The sequence below is a fragment of the Orbicella franksi genome, chromosome 4, assembly GCF_964199315.1.
Source record: "Orbicella franksi chromosome 4, jaOrbFran1.1, whole genome shotgun sequence".
NCBI lineage: Eukaryota > Metazoa > Cnidaria > Anthozoa > Scleractinia > Merulinidae > Orbicella > Orbicella franksi.
The window spans coordinates 17,715,804-17,736,767 of NC_138148.1; the positions used below are offsets into that span (position 1 = coordinate 17,715,804).

Here is a 20,964-nt window from a genome sequence, read left to right on the forward strand (position 1 = left end):
AATTAGAAGCGACGATTCGTGACCTCTAATTGAATTTACTCCTTGTGAAAAACAAAAGTATCAAGTTACCTTTGTAACTAAAAATGAAAATATCTCGTTCCATTTGCATACTACTTGCTAACGAACTGTTTCAAACCTCAAGGCTCATCTCGTTCATAACTAAAATCCTCAGCCTAACCCACAGAAAATGCCCAATATATCAATACTTCCTCCTCTTTCATAGAAGAATAGATATGGCCCTTCTGAACTGTATCGGGATCAGATCTTCTCACATACCATTTACCTTTACAACAAGAAATTTGATTGGCTGTTTATAGTAGATCCAATCTGATTGGTGTGACATACATACATCTCTCACTCACTCACTCACTCACTCACTCACTCACTCACTCACTCACTCACTCACTCATCCATTGACCCGTGCATAACATACTCTACGCGCCGACTAAGAGGTATTTGTTTACAAAAAAATAACTCAAAAATGACTAGCGTAGCCAATCAGAGAACGGCATTTGTGATAGAACGCTAGTAGATTTATACTAAAATAATGTGTAACTCTTTTGCCAGTTCATATTTGTTTTAAATAAACTTACCTTCAAATATGGGCTTTGATTAAATTAAATTAAATTTAATTTAGAAAGATTGTTTTGTTCCTACAAAAAATCTCTTTATGTTCAGCAAGCGGTACTTTACCATTGTGTTTGATAAACCAATTACAAGAAGCAACTTTTTGATTTACCCCGCCCCTCTACCCCCAGGATAAGACCGCCTTAAACAATCCCCCACCCACGGGCACGAAGGGCTGGACTTGTCCCGGGAGTAGCCCAGGCGGGATGGTGATAGGTGGAATTGAACGACGCATAAATTACAAGTAACAGTAAATAGTAACAGGTGTAAAAGTGAGTGGTGTCCAGAGAAAGCATAGCTGAAATATGGACCCTACGCTTGCTCCAGGAAGGTTAACTCTCTTGCACCATGAGACTGTGGTTTTTAAATTTTTTAAATCTTCTTTTATCCTTTACCCATCCCGGGGTCCAGTACAAATATCTTCTCTCAATCATTGCCCTTGAGCGTAGCGAGAGGCTGATCTTTGATCAACGACGAAGTCGCGAACCCAAACGAAACTAACAAAATGGAAATATTATTGGAGAGGCTATGACTATGGCTATGGCTATGGCCTGCGACGTAAACGGTTAATTATGTATTTACGAAACGCTAATTAGTAAGAAAGGATAAACTGAAGCGTGTACTTCAAGAGACAGTTAAAACATCAAAATGGATTGTTGTTTTAGAAATATGAATATAGAGTGGAACTCCGTTAATACAGTCGCCAACAAGCCATGAAAATACAGCCGTTTTAACAGGGTGGCCGTATTATTAAACGGCAAGGTAGTGTCAAATTTTTGATTGGTCTAAATAGAGTGACATCTGAACAGATATATCACTATTGCACATCTAAACAACTGTTCTTTAACAAGCTCCCGAAATGCAGGTATAATTTAAAAAGATTGAAAGTTTAATCAGTACATGCAATATTAACCATGGAAATACGACATAACTGATCTGAGTGGCCGTATTAATTTCCACTTAAGTATTCCAGACTGCTCGCAATGAACGCATGTATGCATTGCGTACCTATTTTTCATTCGTGAGCTACAGGGTAGCGGGAAAATTTGCATTTTGTCAATACCACTTGCGAAACAGCTTCTGCGTCGAGTTGCCTGGTCGATGACATGGGAAAGCGCTTCGAACTGCTGAATACGGAACTGGAAATTTGCACTAACATGCGAGGTACATGATGGTCAGAAACAGAATGCTTCGCAGTTTAAGTCAAATGTTGTCAACAAGATGGATTTAAGCTGAGAATTTAAGCACACCAAGAAAACTGAATTAGCCATGCTGATGTCCATGGTTCGCTTCTTTACAAGGTAATGGACTGCAAAAGTTATATCTGTCTTATTTTGACGGTTGTGTATAGTTCTTTGTGGGTTTAAGAAACGTTTTGGACTCTCAAACATATATAAGATGCAGGTGGTAATACTGAATTTATAAAAACATTTGAGCAGCCATGTTGGACTAATCGCCTTGTGAAGAGCTGTGAATATTTATGAACTGGGCGTTTTTGAATCAGCAAGCTTTTAAATTTAAGCTTCATTTTAAGCTGAAATAACTGATTACAGTTGCTGAGAACGAAATAATTTTGAATCGTGCTTTTATCCTTCCATAACTGCAGAAATTCTTGCTTGCTCATTGGCTATTTTCATTGTCAATAAGCGGACAGACACATGAATTTGCAATTTATTGTAACAAACAAATTGACGTTAGATTTTCATGCATCTGGTCTGTTATTGACAATGAATTTCGTCATAACATTGTCAAAGTAGATCCACAGCTACTTTGACAATGTTATGACAAAATTCATGACAGATGTATGAAAAACTGACGTTAATTTGTTAATTCCTGGTATATGAATAAAAACATAAGCTTATATTTTGTTACTTAACCCACTAACTCCTGGAGCTTTTTGCCAAAAATGCATATTTTGAGATTTTGGAGATTTTCAGGCTGGATATGGGCCAAATTAGCTCCAATCTACTCAAAAAGGCATTTGCAACCAGCAGGTATATTTTGCAGGTTGATGGTGGTAGGTTGAAATTTAATTATAACTGGAAAACCGCTGGCACTAAGAATAATTAATAACCTATATACTCATCACCTATATACTAGTTCACCTCTTTCAAGTAGTGAAAACATGATCGATCCACTATAAGTATTTATCGATCGACACGCTGAGACCAGTGAAATCTCTTCAAAGCCATGTGGATGGCTGCTCCACAGATGTTTCCATTGATTCCAGATTTGGCTTGGGTCTTCCCTCAACAACAGAAGATTGCCATCACAAATGAAGCAAATAAAGAAAGAAATGTGTGTGCTTTTATTTTGGTACTCACAGGCAAGAAATCAAATTCAGCAGATATTTCAGATGATATTTCAGATGTTTCTTCAAAAACAATAATTCATTGCAGGCTTAGTTAAAATCATAGAAATATACTCTCCTTCCATCGCTTTGGCCTGCAACCTGCAACCTGTAACCTGCAAAATATACCTCCTGATTTGCAACATGACAGCATGCCTTTCCTTCCACTAGCATCGCGTTTTATGACATTTTTGATCGTGCAGAAATCAATTCTGCGATGAGAAAGTGACCTATGTCTTTAGGCTTTTCATTTGAAGTAGCCACATGTAGTCGCAGGAAATTTTGCTCTGGGTTTTTCACCCAAATGTCTGAGCATTTTCTTGTATATTTCAGGCTCCATTGAGCCGATCACTCTTATCTGGTAATCACTGGAAATATGTGTGGGTTATTGACCAAGTGCGAGGACAAGATGGCTGGATATTGGCCAAGTTCTTTTTTTGCGTGTTTATGGACTGAGACAGAGTCAAGGTCCATAAACTTGCAAAAAAAGAACGAGGCCAATATCCAGTCATTTTGACTGAACAAGTTTGGTCAATAAAGGATTTATTATATGGCTTTTGGGGAAATTTTTCTTGTGGGACACAACGGGAAGTCCAGAGCGGGCAAGATAGCTCCATCTTGCCTGCTCGGGTAGCCAATCACAGCGCAGGATTTGATTCATCTTGCCTGCTCACGGAGCTAGCCATATAATAGCTTTTCCTCCTGCAGAACTTGAGTATAAATGATGCCAATTTTGGTCAAATGTGATGAGGTAAGAGGTGGAACAAAGCCCAAGGCTTGTCACGGCCGGTTACGGGCAGCATGGGAGTCAATGGGTTAATATGTAAATTATGATTCAGTGTTTCATCATCAAGCATAATCTGGACCATTCCCCAAATTTAGGCATGGAATTAATTTCTTTGCCAGTACGATCCATATTTATGTGATTTATTGATAAAATGTTTGTTTATTTATTTTGATTTTCCCGGCAACTTTTTAACTACTTGACAAACAGTGCAACAATAATATTGGAAATTTTTTACTTTCAGGACAAAGTAGGTAGGGGCAAAGTTTATTCCTCTAAGTATAAAGAGTTTTATCCATAAATTTATGTAGTGTAGTTTCCATTAGTATGCATGCTTTGTCAGTGCTATGTAAGGATGTGCGTCGAAACATGACATCACTGTAAAATGCTTCTCATTTGACCTTTACCTCTCTACTCTTTGATTTGTGAGTAGAAATCATGTATTTTTGAAAAGTACTTATTTATTTATTTATTTATTTATTTATTTCCTTCCTTAAATAGTTTCTGGGTGATTTCACTGACAATGGAACAACTTCACTCACCATAGCACATAGGTAAGTTGTGATGTGCTTTTTCTTTAATCAGTGTTATGCATCACTCAGAACTGAGGATCCAACGTTCCAAAGTATTAAACCATGAGAGAACAACTTGCTAAGCAGTTCTCTAAAATGGGTGGGCTGAAAGAAAGATACTTTGGGCCAATTTGATCACTTTGTACACTGTTCTTGCAAAGTGAACAATAAAGTCATTTTTGCGCTCACAGCGCCTCTGTCCAACCAAAAGTATATTTGTGTACCGGCAAATTGTGGGGGCAGCCAGACAGAGTACTCACTTGGGGCGTAACCTGTGATAGACTACGTAAGAGTTTCCCATCCAGGGGTGGGGGAGGGAGTAATATTATTTTTTCTCCATGCTATAGGAGCATAATATAGTAGGCAATGTGGACCATTTTGGTTGGCTTTCAAACTTTAAACCATATTTGAAGCACAATAATAATTTATATTTGGTGGTAAACATTCCAGATATCTCCAAAAATTGGCACCAGAAAAGATCCCCAACTGGAAATGATCTCAGAGCAGAAAATTAATAACTTCCAAATTGGAGGGCAAAATTACATGGAGTGATCTCAAACTGCAAAATGATCCCAGATTTGGACAGCAAATGATGCTAGATGGCATAAAAGCTCTTGACAAAATTAAAGTGGAGCCTTAAAAATCGTTTGCAAGTCTACATTTTAAATATTAAATCTGATTTCATAATTAAATTCTGTTTGTTTGGGACTAACATTTTCAAACTTGCAACTAACTTTTCAGAAGAGGTCATAACATTGCAACTTCATACATTCTTTTTTAATTTCAAGCCCTGCCAAATGCAAGGAAGAAATTTATCCTCAGAAAAACAAGAAGAATTGGGCTCCTTAGAACAATCTGCCTGAGTATCACCAGGCCTTCCTTAGGGGAGGAGAAGAGAAATGGAGGAAGGCCTGACACATAGGCATTGACTGACTTGTGTTTCCATTACGGAATTGTGCCCATTGAAACACATCGGCACAAAAAAAGTAGGGTACCCAAGATGCTTTGCATGTCCATAAAGCTTTGCCGCCATTTTCGGTTCCCTTTGACTTCAAAACCAGAACTCCCAAAAGGAGTTAAATAATTCTCCCTCTCATTCCGTTCGAGACAATAGGAGCAATTAGTATTGTGAAAAAGTGTAAAAATGTTCTTATTTTCAATCAATGTTAGCTGTGAAGGAAACAAAGATCACTTATGCAAAACTGTGCGAAAAAGATATCTCACTACAAAAGACACAATAAGTGACCACCTCGTGCAAATAAACCCAAACCTTGTGGAAATATACTCTGTCCTAAGAGAAGTTTAAAAAAGCTCTTTTGATTTTGATGTTCACATAAAGAGTGAAGGGAGAGTGATGGATTTTTTCTGCGATGGCCGTCACTTAAAAAATTCCACTGAGAGGGAAAACAGCAATCACTTTGGTTTGCTGGTGCTGTTTTGCCAAGTAGCTCCAAGCACTGCATTTGTCAGTTTTTATCGCGCTGTCCAGTAAATAACTGGATCTTACAGGAGGACTAAGGCAACTAAAGTTTTTTTCTGGTATTTTGTATTGACTATTTTTGAAGAAAGAAGTTAGGTCCACATTTGTTTACAGCTTTCTGTTGTTTGTTAATATGGCGATATCATACCGGTATGTACGTTTGAACCAATCAATATGTTTGCCAATATCTCTAGGCAAATTGAAAAGTTTATTCATTCGGTCTGATTGACAACATTATTATCGACTTGTTTACACAAAGCTCTTGTGTTTATTAAATTTAAATGATGTACCTCTCAACAATAGCAGTTAAATCAAGATGGCCTTGCTAATCATGTCTATCATTACATGATGAATAGTTCGAGGCTTCGCAAGCAAATTTCAGGAACAAGGGTTTTGATATTGATATACACTTGAGATTTTAATGATTGACATCTCTCAGCATCTCTGCATCTAGTTACGCATGCCCTGTTAACTTTTTTGGAAGCTAATTTACATGTTCAATCTATGTGTTTCAATGGACACAATTCCATAATGATGTCCAAAATCCAGTCATTGCACTGATTGGATAACACATGAAAGACTCTTACGTCACTGGAAATTAAGACCAGCAAGTCCAAAGTGCTGTATTAAAAGAAACATGAGAAGTTGGAAGCATTTCATAGTGTTTTTGCTTCTTTATGAACAAGAACAATTTCAGGAAAGTGCTCCTGAGCTCTTTCAAGGCATAGTAAAGAGAAAATCACTCCTCTTTATGTGCATGGGAGTGATGAAATTGGAAAAGAGAATCTTATTTAGTTTTTAATCAAGTATGCAATGTAGCTTGGTGAGAGTGTTCTATCAAAGCCTTGGTGTCAGGCGTTTCTTCATTTTCTTTTCCTTCCTTTTTTTTGTCCCTGAAAAGCATAATGCTCAGTCTAGTAGAACTAGTAGAACACAGTTACAAAGGGATGTTGGCCAATAATATATCAATTGTGGCATACCAAAAACTCTCAAAAGGTCATCAATCATTTTAAGCAGAGCTCTCAAGTCTCGCGCATTGTGCACGAGACTCACACAAATGAATTCAATCTTGTGCTCTCATGCTGAAACTATCATATAATTTACTACTTGTTTGCTTTGTGCTCGCTTTGAACACTTTCCAGTAGTAGGACGTTTTGTGCAGAGCTGCTCACAATGAAAGAAAACACATCTTAGCTTCTTCAATTTTTCAAAATTTCCTAGAAAGGTGATGCCTGCAGCATCACAATGGGTGGATGGCTATGCTGTCAAAAATCTCACTCTTTGGCAACAAATCAACTTGAGAGCTCTCACATAATTCTCGCAGTTGGATGAAAACAATTTAGAAGTGAGGTTCATTGATAATTTGCTTAATATATAATTATTCCCTGAGGTGGAGTTGACTGGTTAGGTCATGTAATATATTAAACACGAGAAACAGTGTTTCATCAGGAAGAGATGTGAAAATACAACACGCAGCAGAGTATTTTTGACAAAATTTGAGGTGTTTGGATAGCGGAGGAAATTCTGTCTTGAGTGTTTGATATGTCTTCTCAATCAAAACAAAAACTAAGGAGTAAATGGAGAAGCAAAATCGTCAAAATCTATGCTAATTAAGACCGGGTATCCAAACCTCCATAACAGTGGTGATTTTCTTTGTTTTCAACTGATGAATTATTTTAAAACGAGTCGGGGAAATAATAGTAGGGACAGGTGCATAGACTGCTGAAATTTCTTCTTTGCTTGCAGTAGCTCCAAGAAACCATTTTGCTTATGACCCTAGCAAGCTGGGAGGTGGATAGCACTCACTTCCTCAAGATCTAGTAGCCAACTATTTATTGCTTACAAAAACTCCATGTCTGTATTCCTATTTTTTTTTTTCTGTGGGATCATTTGTGGGCCACAATTTGGGTATCATTTTCAGTTCAGGATCATTTGTGGTTCATTTTGGTGATCATTTCTGGTCTGGGAATCATTTCTGCGTAAATCTGGTGTTGTACAGATTTCATTTAGTTCTGATACTAGGCAAAAGAGCATTTATCAAATTATTTTATTTGTTTTTCTCAAGAGCTTCTGCATTTTTTTGGTTGATGTTACTGAAGATTACTATATCGATGGTACAAGTCACAAAAGCAGGAATGGAACAGAAACTCTATGCATCATAGCTTGGTGAGTTCAGTTTTCCTTGTTAGCAATAAACATGACTGTATTCTTTGTTAGCAGTACTCTGTGGCTGGCTGCATACTGGCAAACATGTGATACAATTGGCTACACTGCCTTAATTTATAATTAGTTGATAGATTGCTTTTGCTCACTTGATCATGGACGTTTTTTCGGAAGTATTAAAAAGGTTGTCAATAAGGCAGTTTTACTGATATTTCAAGCTCAGTAGATTCACTACGGGTGACATCTAGAATTTCTATTATTTCTATAAAGTTAACATAATGCTTATCCTTGATTTCTTTGTGCTCATCTCTCACTCCCTAAACTTGAGCTCATCTGAATCTAATAATTTGCAACAAGAATTATGGTTTTGTTTACTCAATAGCACAAAACAACATTATCCTGGATGTCTCAACAGTGCACAGCACATTAAGCGTTAAAAAGCACTTTTGAACTCCTTTTTCATCCAATGGGGGAAATGTAAGGTTGGGATGGGCAGATTTGTGTTGTTTCAAAGCAAAGTCAGGTGGTGATTGCCAAGTCAGTTACAGCTTCAAGAAAAGTTTGGACTGAGTTATTTTCTTGAATGATGACCAGTCATGCCAATCAGACTAACTGAATAGCTTTTCATAACCAAACTTTTCATGTACATCGTAAGGGAGCCTTGGGTTTTTGTGAATTGAAAATAGCTTTGCTTCATCAGCACCAGTATTTTACCATAGCAACCATGATGACACAATGTTAGTTTCGTACAGGATCAATTTTAATAAACTAGTATTTCTTTAATCTTACTCAAGTTGGAATAGGACTAAAGTAGAGTCAGTGTACTAAGAAAAATTTTTCATGTGGTATTTTTAGATGAAAGAGCTACACTTTGAATGTAAAATTGCCTTCCTAATCATTTTTTGAAACCTGTAACTAGCTCTGGAGAGAGCTGTCATACAGCTGTTTAGCTGTTTATTTTCAATATCAATTAAGTATAACTTATTGTAGTCATACCAGAGGAAAAGCTAAGAAAGGAAATGATGTGATAGGTTTCCTAAATTTGTCATTAGAAAATATCTCTCATGTCAGACCCAAGCTCCAGACAATGAGCCAACTCACAGGAGAGAACAATCAAATAAAATTTTATAATTTAATGACCACTGTTTGCAACAATATAACATTTAACCTATGCTGTAACTGAAGTATTTTGAGATGTCTGGCATACCAAATTGTTCAGATAAATTTCAGATTAAGTCGCAATGTTTGGCAGCTTTTACTTTATTTATTGATATTAAAAAAGCTATTAACACCATTGAAGTCAGCTCACAGGCCCTTTCCCTATCCCTGGTTAACCCAGGACTGATCAAAACCAAATTTTTTGTTACAATAGCAATATATTATCAAGCAAGTAGGTGACAAGAATAAAATTAGAAAATCATCAGTTAATGGATACAGTGTATTGTCTTGATCCACCATCAAATTCTCAGAACTGGTACACATGTTTTGATAGAGCTGTATGGCTCTCATTACTGAGAAGAATTTTAAAACGGTTGGAAGTTGATAAAAAAAACCAGTTGTAGATGGCCTTTTGCATTCTCTTCAAGATAATTTTGTAATTTTGAATAGATCTGTATGGCGCTTCTAGAGTTAATGCTGTCAGTCAGAAATGGAGAATCTTAATAAATGCATACAAAGGTTATTATTTTAACAAACAGCTGGTTACAAAAGCTTGAATGTTTTTAAGGACAGTGCCTACTTATGTTAGTGCCCACATGTTCTGCGCATCACACAAGGCATGGATTACATGCCACACATGTGCTAGGGTTGAAACTAGTGGAATCAACTAAGCTACCAAGTGTACTACTAAAATATCAGGAAACATTTTCTTTCTGTGGCCAAATCAAGTTTAATGAAAATGTGCTAAAACCAGGAACACCAGGATAGCAGCTGGCATATTGCAAACTGTTGTGAAGTGAAGAAAACGATTGCCTGCTAAACCTGAGGCTGTAATCAGCTAATTTCATGCCAATGTACAGTACAAGAATACAAGGCAGCCAAGTGCAATGAGTTATGAACAAAGTATACATAATTTACGCATTACATAACTGTACAATGTATGAAGGCATGATGGATCATTGCAGTTATACACACAACTTAAGCAGTTGTAAATTAAAGCCTGAAAAAAAGTCAGCCCTGAACGGGATTCAAACCCATGACCTCTGCAATACCAGACGAGTGCAGTGCTCTACCAACTGAGCTATCAAGCCATCTGGGAGCCGATCATATTGTGAGTTCGTAATATACCCGTAGATGGTGAAGAATACAAGTGAATATTGGTATATGAAAGGTCATATATTTGAACTGCGGAGAAAGATATGAAGGCATGATTGATCATCGCAGTTATACACATAACTTAACCAATTTTGAAATCAAAGCCTGAATTTTTTTCAGGCTTTAATGTCACAACTGCTTAAGTTGTGTGTATAACTGCAATAATCAATCATGCCTTCATATCTTTCTCTGCAGTTCAAATATATGACCTTTCATATATTCACTCATATTACACTGTATATAACTGTACTGCTGACTGCAATAGCAGGTTCACAAGGACAGGCAACCCAAAGCTAACATGTAACCTAGCAGTCTATAATGCCTGTGCATATGCACAATGTCTTTGACTCTAGTTCTTGTTATGGGGTTCATTTATACTACACTAACCACTAACTGCTGAAGAACTACATGTAGCTACTTAATCCTTAGAATATATTTAAACTGAAATGAAACTGTAAGCTTCTACATGAAGATAGCATGGTGCATGCGCTTATAAATAATAATTGCACAATTATTGCGAGATGCAAGTCTTTGATTTATTGGGTAGGTGACAGAAAAAATGTAACAGACTATAAGAACGATTTCAAAAAGATGAAACCAACTAGTTCAACTTTTAAGCCTATTGAACATGTGATTAACTTGTTGTGTGCAAGAGCTTTGTAGACTGTATTTTTTGCTAAACAGAGAGAGATTAATGTTGCTGTTGTTACGATTATTTTTTGTTATTAAAAGTTACATAGGAAAGGTGGTTTTGTGTCACCACTTGCTATACATTTTAAAGATTTTCATAGACATTATTGCTTTTGTGTACATAAAGGCGAATTCTAAGGAAATCTGTAAAGAAAAATTTTTGTTCTTCTTTTTAGAAACAATGTTGATGTCAGCATTTTTGTTCCCCACTTTTGTTTTTTTTCACTTTTCTTCTGGGATTCCGATCCCATAGGCTTATAGCCCTTGTTGGAATCTTCTATTTCCACTAGTTCTACTTGTTCATTTTTTTTTTCTCATAGCTCTATTTTAGGCAAAAGACCTTTGTATATAGTAGGCACCATTCTTAGAGAGAATGAAAACAACTGTTCTATATTTTCTGCTCAAAATAATTTGATCAGTTTTTATGCTTTTGACATAAGACTGTTGAAAATAACCTGCATGTAAAAATGACTCTCTCTTGTTTATTACTGATAAAAGGGCATTCTAATAGTCGTGATTATTTTTCAAGAATGTTGGATTCTCTGCTGTCAGGTAGTTACACGCGAGTTTAGATTTCAACTAGCACCTTTTAAACAATAAAGGGACAGTCAGTTTACTAATGTACCAGAAATGTCAAATGTTAGGTTATTAAATACACTAAAAAAGAAAGGAAAGACTTCACACAGATTACAAACAACAAAGTATACATTTGGAGAAAAATCTTTAATCAAGGGGTTATCTGTCGCCAGTTTCATGAAGCTAACGTAACAATGGCAACTAGTACAAGTGTATATGAATGATTCTTTTAAAGACATTGTCTTCATTTATCACCAAGTTGTCAGAACAATAATTGTGAAAGGAAAAGTAAGGCAACTTACAGAGATTGATCAAAGTGGTGTACATAGCGGCCAGTCCTTATATAAAGGACAAGTATGATCTTAGAGAATATACTTGTATTGTCTTGATATACAACTTTCATCAAAGGAATGTATGAAACGCGTTAGGAGAATTGATATTTTAACCTTGGGACTGAATAGCATATGGCTAGATGCAAATAGAAACAGAACTCGAATAGACCAATTTCGATATATCAAAATTCAGCCTAAAACTTTAGACCTCAGTAAGAGGCTCTGGGGAATAACTACAGAGTTTGTGTGGTTTATTCCCCGGAGCCTCGTGCTGAGGTCTATTGTGTTAGGCTGAATTTTAATATATCGAAATCGGTCTATTGTAGCTGTACAAATTACTCTGAAGCTTGTACCATTAAGATGTCTTTTGACCTTTTTTCTTTCAGGTTGAAATAAAACGTGAGGAGCTCAAGAAAGGAGGAAAAAACAGGAAAAGTGTCTTTAAATAAAAATTTGCTCTTTACAAGCAAAAAAAATAAAATCATTTAAGTCCATTGGCGCGAAAATTGTCTTGGGATTAAAAAGTTGCGCTTTTAAAGCGACCGGAAAAAGAAACTAGTAAGTCTTTTACGTGATATTATTTTTTGGTGATTGCGCTCTTAAAGGGGACCAAAACAAAGTCGGAAAACAGCTAAGTCTTTTGGCGGGAAAATTGTCCTCAGGAAAGAAAGTGTGTGCATTTGAATGGTGTCTGGTTTTGAGTCAAAAATATACTGTGTCTTTTAGGGGGAAAAGTTTTCTCTGTTAAAATACTGCGCTCTTAAAAGAAACCAAAACAAAGTCAAAAAAAAATCTAAGTCTTTTAGCGGGAAAAGTGTCCATAGGAAAAAAAGTCTGTGCTTTTGAATGGTGTCTGGTTTTGAGTCAAAAATATTCTAAGTCTTTTGGCGGGAAAAATCTTGCCTTGTGCAACGGATTTGTCCCATCAAAATTCAAAGGATATGTTTGTTTTCTGGCTAGACTCTGTTCAAAATCGCAGAATTTTTTTTCTTTTTGGCAACCCTACATAGTCAAAAAATAGTAAAAGAGATAGCCTACATTCCGACTAGTTTCCAGGCCCCTTTTAAAAGCGCAAAATTTTTTTTACTTATTTGCATGCAATGAAAGACAAACAAAAGAAACAATAGTAGTTGTAAAAGTTTTTATTGTTTATTCAATATCCATCACTAATTACAACACTTTCGATGATAAGTAAAGTTATTTGCAATGGGCGAGGTACAAGTGATCACAGAACACTTAAAATTACTAAGTATGGATATCACAACTACTTTCTTGATTAATCAATACAAAAAAAACTAAGACGAAATGTCAAAAACATTTCGATGAGTACTGGTATTTTAAAACCTAATTTTTCAAATTAGAAATTCCAACTAAGACAAATGAATAAGTCGTGAATGCAAAACTTGGAGCAAAAAAGAAGATCATAAAGACAATTACTGCTGTCAAAAAAACAGCGTAATAAACTATGTCAACAAAACCGGCTTTGCATGCTTTGATTGCAAGGTCTATTACGCAAGTTGTAAGAGTTTCTTGATTAATTTAAGAAATAAAAAATTGTTTGATTCATGGGAAACTTTCTCTAAAACGCTCAAGATTTATCAAATCTTTTCATTGAAACTTGACCTCCCTTGCCCAAGGAGTAGCATTTGTATTTTCCTTTCGAAATGCTTGCTAATTTGCAGAGTTTGCAAAATTTAGATTAAAGCACTTGTTAATGATTTTGCAAGGTTCTAGACACTTAGTTCCACATGAAAACTAATCCTGGTTCTTGTTTACTTTTGATTTCTGGTCCCTCGATAGTTCAATTTGTTCAATGGTTTTGCGAAAACTGCTGATGATTGAATTTTGCCGTTTGACGAGGAGTCTCAAAGGCGGAATGATTGTTACCAGCCGCCATTAAATTACAGTTACTACCTCTAGTATTAATCTCTGACTATCTTGCCCTGTCCTGCCGAGTTGAGTTCGTAAAGACTTCTTGTCTTCCCTCTCTTAGATTGTGATCCACACCATTCAGCAATCAGTATTCACGCTGAAAGAGAGTAAACGTGCGTGTTAAAATCAGAGGAAATTCGACTTGTTTACAATTGAAGAAGCTGTAGCAAAGCATGCGACAATTTGCTTTGTCTCTGTATTGATTGTCAGAAATTATATGTGAAATTGATTTACTATCTGTGGTACTTTCGTGATTAACTTTCAAACTGAAGTTTGGGCTTTCCGTGGAGGCAGGGAAGTTGTGTGATAACAACACTGTTACTTCTTTGTTGCATTAGTTAAATTAGCTTCGTTATTCTCCGCACTGGTAAATTGACTGATGTATTGATATTGCCAGGAGAAGTGAGATGTTGATGATATTACAGACAAGTTGACTAAAAAGCAAGATAATTTGGAAATCAAACGAGGGTTTCGCGATTGTGCACCCATCTCTATCACGCGCGAAACGAATGAAATTCAAAACAAAAAAGACGAAAAAATAAATTGAAAAAAAAAACTGAAAATAACTTTAAAAGCCTCAAATAAAATTACCGCAAGCGAAGAGCTAAAGACTCTACACATGACTTAATGTTGTCCGTCGTTGGTGAAAACTTTTTGAAAAACAAAATTAATTAAAATCAACTTCGACACCTAATTTGAATTTTAGTCTAGCACGTAAAAACAGGACCTTTGTAAAGTTATTGTATTTTTGCAAATTCTATATCCACTGTCAACATAAACCCTTAACGCTTTTCTTTCAACTTTCCTTCCCTGTCCTCATTAAAATTTCTGAACTTTTCTGTGAGTTTAAATTTGGCGGGTTTCTGCCACATAAACACGCATGCTAATTATCATAATATTGCGTCAAAATTCTACATTCTTTAGCATTTTGCATATTTCTTTTAAACCAAAATATTTCAACAAACTATTTTCATTACTTCGTTGAGTTAAAAAACAATATAGGAAAGAAAACCTGCGAAACTTTTATTATTCATTGGCGACTAATTTTCAGCTTTTTATCACGTTCACTATTAGTTAATGAGCCGTCTGGCTGGGCTTCCCTGGGAATCCCCTTTCTTTTGCTAAAGATTTGTTTACATTCCGATCATACCATTGCTCGTAACAAATTTTGCTCATAAAATGTCAAAGCTCAGTAGAAGTTGAAATTGCTCTTTTGATAAAATAAACACCATGTCCTGTAAGTTCCTCAAAATTCTAATCATCAGTAATCAGTGATCAGTAATTTTAACTTGCCGCGTACATACTAAAGCTCTGTCCGTGTCAAGTCGAGTATGCGGGAAAATAGTTTCAAGTTTCCTATGGTCTAAAACTTTTTTTCATGGTGAATGGTAATAAGTAACGATGAGTTAATTGAGAAAAGTAGCCTTAAATGAGCGAAAGTTGCACTATAAAAAAGAGATTGTACCTACATCACTCACACCATTGAAATGCGAAATGCAAAATTAAAACTCTTTCTGGCGAGTAAGCCAAATACAATATAATGCTGTCCTTTCCAATAACTAACTGCTCACCGAGAGCAAACCTGAGTGAAACTAACCACAAGCAAACAGTGCATTTGGCGTACTGCGTTCTACAAAAACCTTGCAGTTTTTTTTTTTTTCTTTCGGCAAATCTTTAGCAATTGAAACGCCTTTTCAATAGTTCTTGTTTAGCAGTGTGAAGGAAAAGGATGGCTCCGGTTGGCAGCCAGCTACTTTTGAAAACACGATGTCAAAAACTGCCGAGCTCATTACAAATCCAATCATCTCTCCTCCAATGCGTTTTGCTGCCTCGTGAGATTTTGCACAATCAGCGTTCAAATAGGTTCCTAGTAAAATAAATAAACTGAGTTGAATAATTTTTTTGCCTCAAAAATTCTGGCCAAGTCGCATGGATTTTGCATCTTTGGTTTTTGATTTATCTGCACACTTCATAGTATTTTTGAAAGGCGTGAATCAAATATTGTAAGTTACAAAGAGAAAAGAAGTTTTTCTTTCTTGTGCCTTCCAAACGTAAAATGTGCATCGCCTCTCACGCCTGAACAAATCTATGTTCCCTGAAGAAAAATATAACACTTTTTCGGGTTCTTTAAATCGTTGGGTTAACACTGAGCTAACCTATGATCACGACAATCTCGAAACCATTCAGGGTTATCGATGATTTTAATGTGAAAAAAGGAGTTACCACTCCCTATTGATCTTGCAAATTTACCCCAGGTTCTCACCAAAAATTCCTTGTATAGAGAGGAATGCTTAATCAAGATAATAAGGTTAATTAATGTAAAAAAAAGCTTGTAAACTTACCGTGAAGACGATGATGATAATGGATCAGTCGTGATACTGGTATGCATTGTGGAACTACAGAAGAATAAAACAAGTCAATAAAAAATTGCTGCTGGATAGTTCTTTATAACTGTTGTTTAAAAACGTGGTTAGCATCTTTTACGGAGCAATAATATCGAAAAGAGACAAAAGAATTGCCCCTGTACCCCAGTCTCGCATATTTTCTACGTATCCCAGTTTGTCCCTGGTAGGTGAAGCAAAAATTAGGAGAGTAAGGTTACATGGAGGTAGTTGGCATGCCTTCCAAAGATCACCCTGCCTTCAAGCGTGTGACCCCTACAACCAGAGAGCCCCTCCCCTCGAACCAACCTTACTTCTTGTGTAAACAGTTCGCTGCTATTTATATTGAAATGAGTAAAAAGCTTTCTCGCCGGGGGCAGGGGGGAAGGGGAAGGGGGAAGAATCTGTTTTGGGGGAAGGCATCTAACCAGGGAGAAAATGTTTTCGTCATAAACAGGCTATCATGTTTCATGTGGCTGTCATGTTTCACAGACTGTCATGTTTCACATGAAGTTGTAGCGTGATTTGATTCTTGTTTACGTCAGCATGCATTCTTATAAAAGTGTTACCTAGCCATACTCTGACAAGTACAAACAAAGATATTTCTTAAAATAAAATAACATCAAAACGGCCCTGCTTCTCAAGCGCGATGTTGAGTTATCAAGTGACAATTGGAGGTTTCTTTGCAAACTCTGTTTTGCCTTGAAAAGGAAAAAAAAAGAAATGGAAAATAAGCCTAATGACTAAAATCAGTGGTGCCCTATTTGTTATTATAGACAACAAAAATAACACTGACAAACAAAAGTTTTAAAACCACGACAAACAAACACAGTTGAACTAACTACACAACTATGCTTACCTGTTGGACACGTCTTTGGTTAAGGCAGCAAGTGAAGACCGATCAGAAATAAGTAGTTGTGACAATGCAGCCATTTCTTTCGATCCTCTTGCATAGCAGGCCTAAACTGCAAAAATACATCGAAATATAAATAAAACTTAAAACACGGTGAGCCTCAAAATAAAGAGCACGGAAATTATATCTTGTATCAAACACTGATTGTTCACTCGCGAGTTTAGAATTTATGGTTCAAATAATAGGGGCTGCGAACTTGTTGGAGGAGTTCAAAATACCCACTGTGGACCTCGACTTTAAATTTTACGTTGCCCAGAGTTAGTCGTAAAACGAAATTTAGATCATGTTCGCCTCGAGGAAAATGAAATGTCCCGCAAGCGTTTCAGTGATCGAGTGCTTGTAACTTTTAGTATAAACACAAAAAAGATTATGATAGAAAAAAGTCTTGACAAAACTAATGTTCAAACTTATACGATAGTGGTGATAAAAGTTGCCACCAACCCGAGAGTATTTCACCGGAAGACTTCACAGCAGAAGAAGGACAGAGCAAGTCGGACTGAACCTCCAGGATTAAACACGTGCAGCTTCTGTGTGCACTAAATCATCAGTACAGGTTGAACATATCGCTGTTTCGGTCCAAAATATCGCCTCTTGTTTAGGAAGCGTATTTGTCTCTCATTACATCGTAACTTTCTTTTTTTTTTTATAAGCTTTGCAGGGCAAAACTCTCTATGTTTCGCAGCATATACGGAGCAAGAACTCCACGAAGGTGATGGCAAACTGACCTTGTGATGAATAAATTATCAAAGCCAGCGTGCGCTTTTGGAAATAATTTGAGGTAATTTGAAATGTAAATTTGCAGCATTGATCGGTTTCCCGCCAGTTTGTTACACTTCTTAGTAACTTATTTTTTTTGTTATTATAGGAGTAATTTTTAGGAGATGAACTGAATTGTAACTTTAAAAAAAAACCCATCATGAAGGGTCATGAAGTCTTCATAAAGGAGGGAAACGGTTTAATTTTGTCTAGTTTGTCCCGGTTGTGGAAGATCTGCAAAGCTGAAGAATGCCGTCACAAGGTTTCAAAGAGACGAGGTGGGATTCTTTAGAGATGGGAAGGAATATTACAAGGCGTTTAGCTTTGAAAACATCAAAGAGTACCAGAGAAGCACCTAAATTAAAGGAGACGGCAAATTAAAGGTTACTCTTAAACATGGAAATTCGCGCGGAAAGAACTAAAACTATGATTATCTTATCTTCAAGAACAAATTCAAGAACGAAGTGGGCTTCACGGTTGGAAGCCGGCTTTTTTGAGGGCATTCCATGTTCAAGTGGCAAGACAATTTCCACTTTTAACTCTATATCACGTTTTTAAGCCCTTTTCAACATACCCAGGGCTGAGATAGTAAAATCCGGCCGCGCTGAGAACCAATCAGATTGCAGGATTCGTTACCATGCCATCTTGAAAGAAATGAAACCATTTATCGTTGCCGGAAAAAGATGACTGTTACTGCTTCTTAAATAAATCATAGGCACGCAAGGCGTGCAAGAGTTATTTTTTGTGAACTAAAAGTCTCGGAGATAGGAGCACTCATGGAACTATTTACAGTAATGATTTGGTTGATTTGACAAGTTTTTTTTGGTCGCGATGTACAGCAAGAAAGAAACTGGGAATTTATGATATACATACGATGTTACATCGGTAATGGTAAGATAACTAAATAGTAAGCCATAAAATGTTTGACTGAACAAACTACAGTAATCTGACACGTCTCCAGATTAATGTAGATACCATCTTATTTTCTAACAGGCAATTTGATTCGTTCTTTGATACAACCCATACTGTGATTGGTGTGACATGCGCACATGCATAACTCCCGCACTTAACGATCACAAAACCCTTCTATCCCCCAAGAGGAGTTTTTCCTCAAAAGTACTCAAGTTAAGAGAACTTTTCGCATTTTATACGAATCGTAAGTTTACCCTTTTCACACAACACAACGCAACAACACTACTTCACCGAAAATAGAAAGAAAGAGAAAAAACCTCTCTGACACGTTGAAAGTCTGATTTAATTAAATTGCACTTTAACTTGGTGTCACGCAGTCTTCAAAGAACATTTGAACAGTTTTTATGCTTTTTACCTTTAAAAATATCGGACTGAAGAGAATGTCATAAAATGTCCATCAAATAAAAATATTAAACTGCTACTGAAGAGACGTAAAAACCATCCAGAAATGAAAGCTTCTTTTTTGTTTAATATCCAGGGAACAATAGCCGATAACTTGTCAGCTCTCTAATTGAATTTACTCCCATATGAAAACCAAAAGTGTTAAGTTTCCTCTTGTAACTAAAGATAGCAAACATCTCGTGGGAATAAGTGGTGACGATTCGTCAGCTCTAATTGAATTTACTCCCTTGTGAAAATAAAAAATAAAAAATATCTCGTTATATTTGCATGCAACAAGAACAAAACAATCGTTACCTGCACTTACTATTGTAAACGTTAGAACTGTTTCAAATTCAAAAAGTGGCTTCTTCTTAAAAACATATCCATATCAAGACTAGAGTGCAAAAACCATACTCTATTTATGACCAAAATGGCCACATGAACTAGAGAAATCAAAAAGTCAGCTAAAGTTAGAAATAAGCTCCACACTCTCGTATTCTCGGTATGAGACTGGAACTAGCTTACAGTAGAGGCTCATGAGGGGGGATATCATTAAAAAGAGATTAATGTGATTTGCATTTGAAACGACTTCCCGCATTAACCTCAGTTGCAAGCTAAATCTAGTCCAATACGAGAATGCAAATATAGTCTAATGCTGACCGGAATATGCCAACATTTTTCAGACCAAACTGTTCAAATTCAGACCAAACTGGCTTCAAAACTACAGATATACCCTCAACGATAAATCCGGTCTAACGAAATGTTCACAAAAAATAATTTTAAAACAGCTTAGAACGGCATTCAATAGAATCTACTACCGCTGATTGGCACCCAGACGGTGCAGACTCTCCCCTTGGATGTGGTATCAGCTGCTCCTTGCCTCACAGTACCCCGGCACAGTACGTCGTGCAAGGCGCATCATAGGAATTCAACTGAGATATCTACCGATTATTCTCAGTAAGGTTGTTACATTTTGCGTTGTTATATTTCGCGTTAAAGAAGCTGTTACATTTTACGTTAAAAAGCTGTTAAAATTCCGTCAAAGAAATTGTTTCATTTTGCATCAAAAGTTGTTACAATTCGAGTTAACGTTACATTTCACGTGAATGTTGGATTTTGCGTTAGTTGTTACATTTTGAGGCGTAACATGGATCTAACAGGGCACGCAAAGTGTGACACTCGCCGGGTGATACGCACCTAAACGGGATTATGTGACTCAGGCCCCGTCCACCCCGGGGGAGGGCTAGGGACTCCCATACAAAAAGGATGTGGGTGCTCGTCAGCAATTTTGAAAAGAACCCCTAAGAGATACCAACATCCTGTTTTTTGGGCGTGACGTGAAATGTTTTTTCACCCTATAGGAGGTACCAATTCTAAAACAACGCAGTTTCTCTCCTGTCATATTGTTTTTTTTTTTTGGGGGGGGGGGGGGGCTCAATACTCTAAAAAGAACCGCAAAAGCTCCCGCTATGAACCTTTTGAAGCTGAACACCCTAAGAGGTACCAAAACCGCTTTTTTAACCCCTAGAAGTTACGATGAGCACCCCCGTCCTTTTTATATCGGAGTAGTATCCCCCCCTGCGCGCGCGCCTCCAAACCACCCTGAAGAAATTTGAAAACGGCGTTTTCACTCTGAAAATGCTTCAAATGTTTTCCTTCCACACCACGCCGGGGGAATTCGAAAACTTAACAATAACAGATCATTAACCCGGAGAATGCGTAAGCAATCTGTAGGGTAGCTG

The 20,964-nt window shown here is 36.7% G+C and overlaps 2 long non-coding RNA genes and 1 other non-coding gene across 5 annotated transcripts; 1 reads left to right on the forward strand and 2 right to left on the reverse strand.

The window, feature by feature from the left end:
• The first annotated feature begins 1,672 nt into the window (after positions 1 to 1,672).
• LOC145484893 (uncharacterized) lies at positions 1,673 to 12,920 on the forward strand. 2 transcript variants are annotated; one of them, XR_014049097.1, is made up of 4 exons: positions 1,673 to 1,928; positions 4,263 to 4,315; positions 7,879 to 7,979; positions 12,274 to 12,920. It is a non-coding gene; the product is annotated as an uncharacterized LOC145484893 (long non-coding RNA). The 2 variants fall into 2 exon arrangements; XR_014049096.1 differs by having other exon boundaries at positions 1,673 to 4,315.
• On the reverse strand, positions 10,148 to 10,225 carry Trnat-cgu (transfer RNA threonine (anticodon CGU)). Its single transcript is given in 2 exon segments — positions 10,148 to 10,183; positions 10,189 to 10,225. It is a non-coding gene; the product is annotated as a tRNA-Thr (tRNA).
• An 85-nt stretch (positions 12,921 to 13,005) lies between the features above and the next one.
• Positions 13,006 to 17,925, reverse strand: LOC145484892 (uncharacterized). Of its 2 annotated transcripts, XR_014049094.1 has the most exons (5): positions 17,555 to 17,925; positions 17,060 to 17,165; positions 16,770 to 16,901; positions 16,162 to 16,215; positions 13,006 to 13,916 (listed from the first exon to the last, which is right to left on the reverse strand). It is a non-coding gene; the product is annotated as an uncharacterized LOC145484892 (long non-coding RNA). The 2 variants fall into 2 exon arrangements; XR_014049095.1 differs by lacking the exon at positions 16,770 to 16,901.
• Positions 17,926 to 20,964: the final 3,039 nt, after the last annotated feature.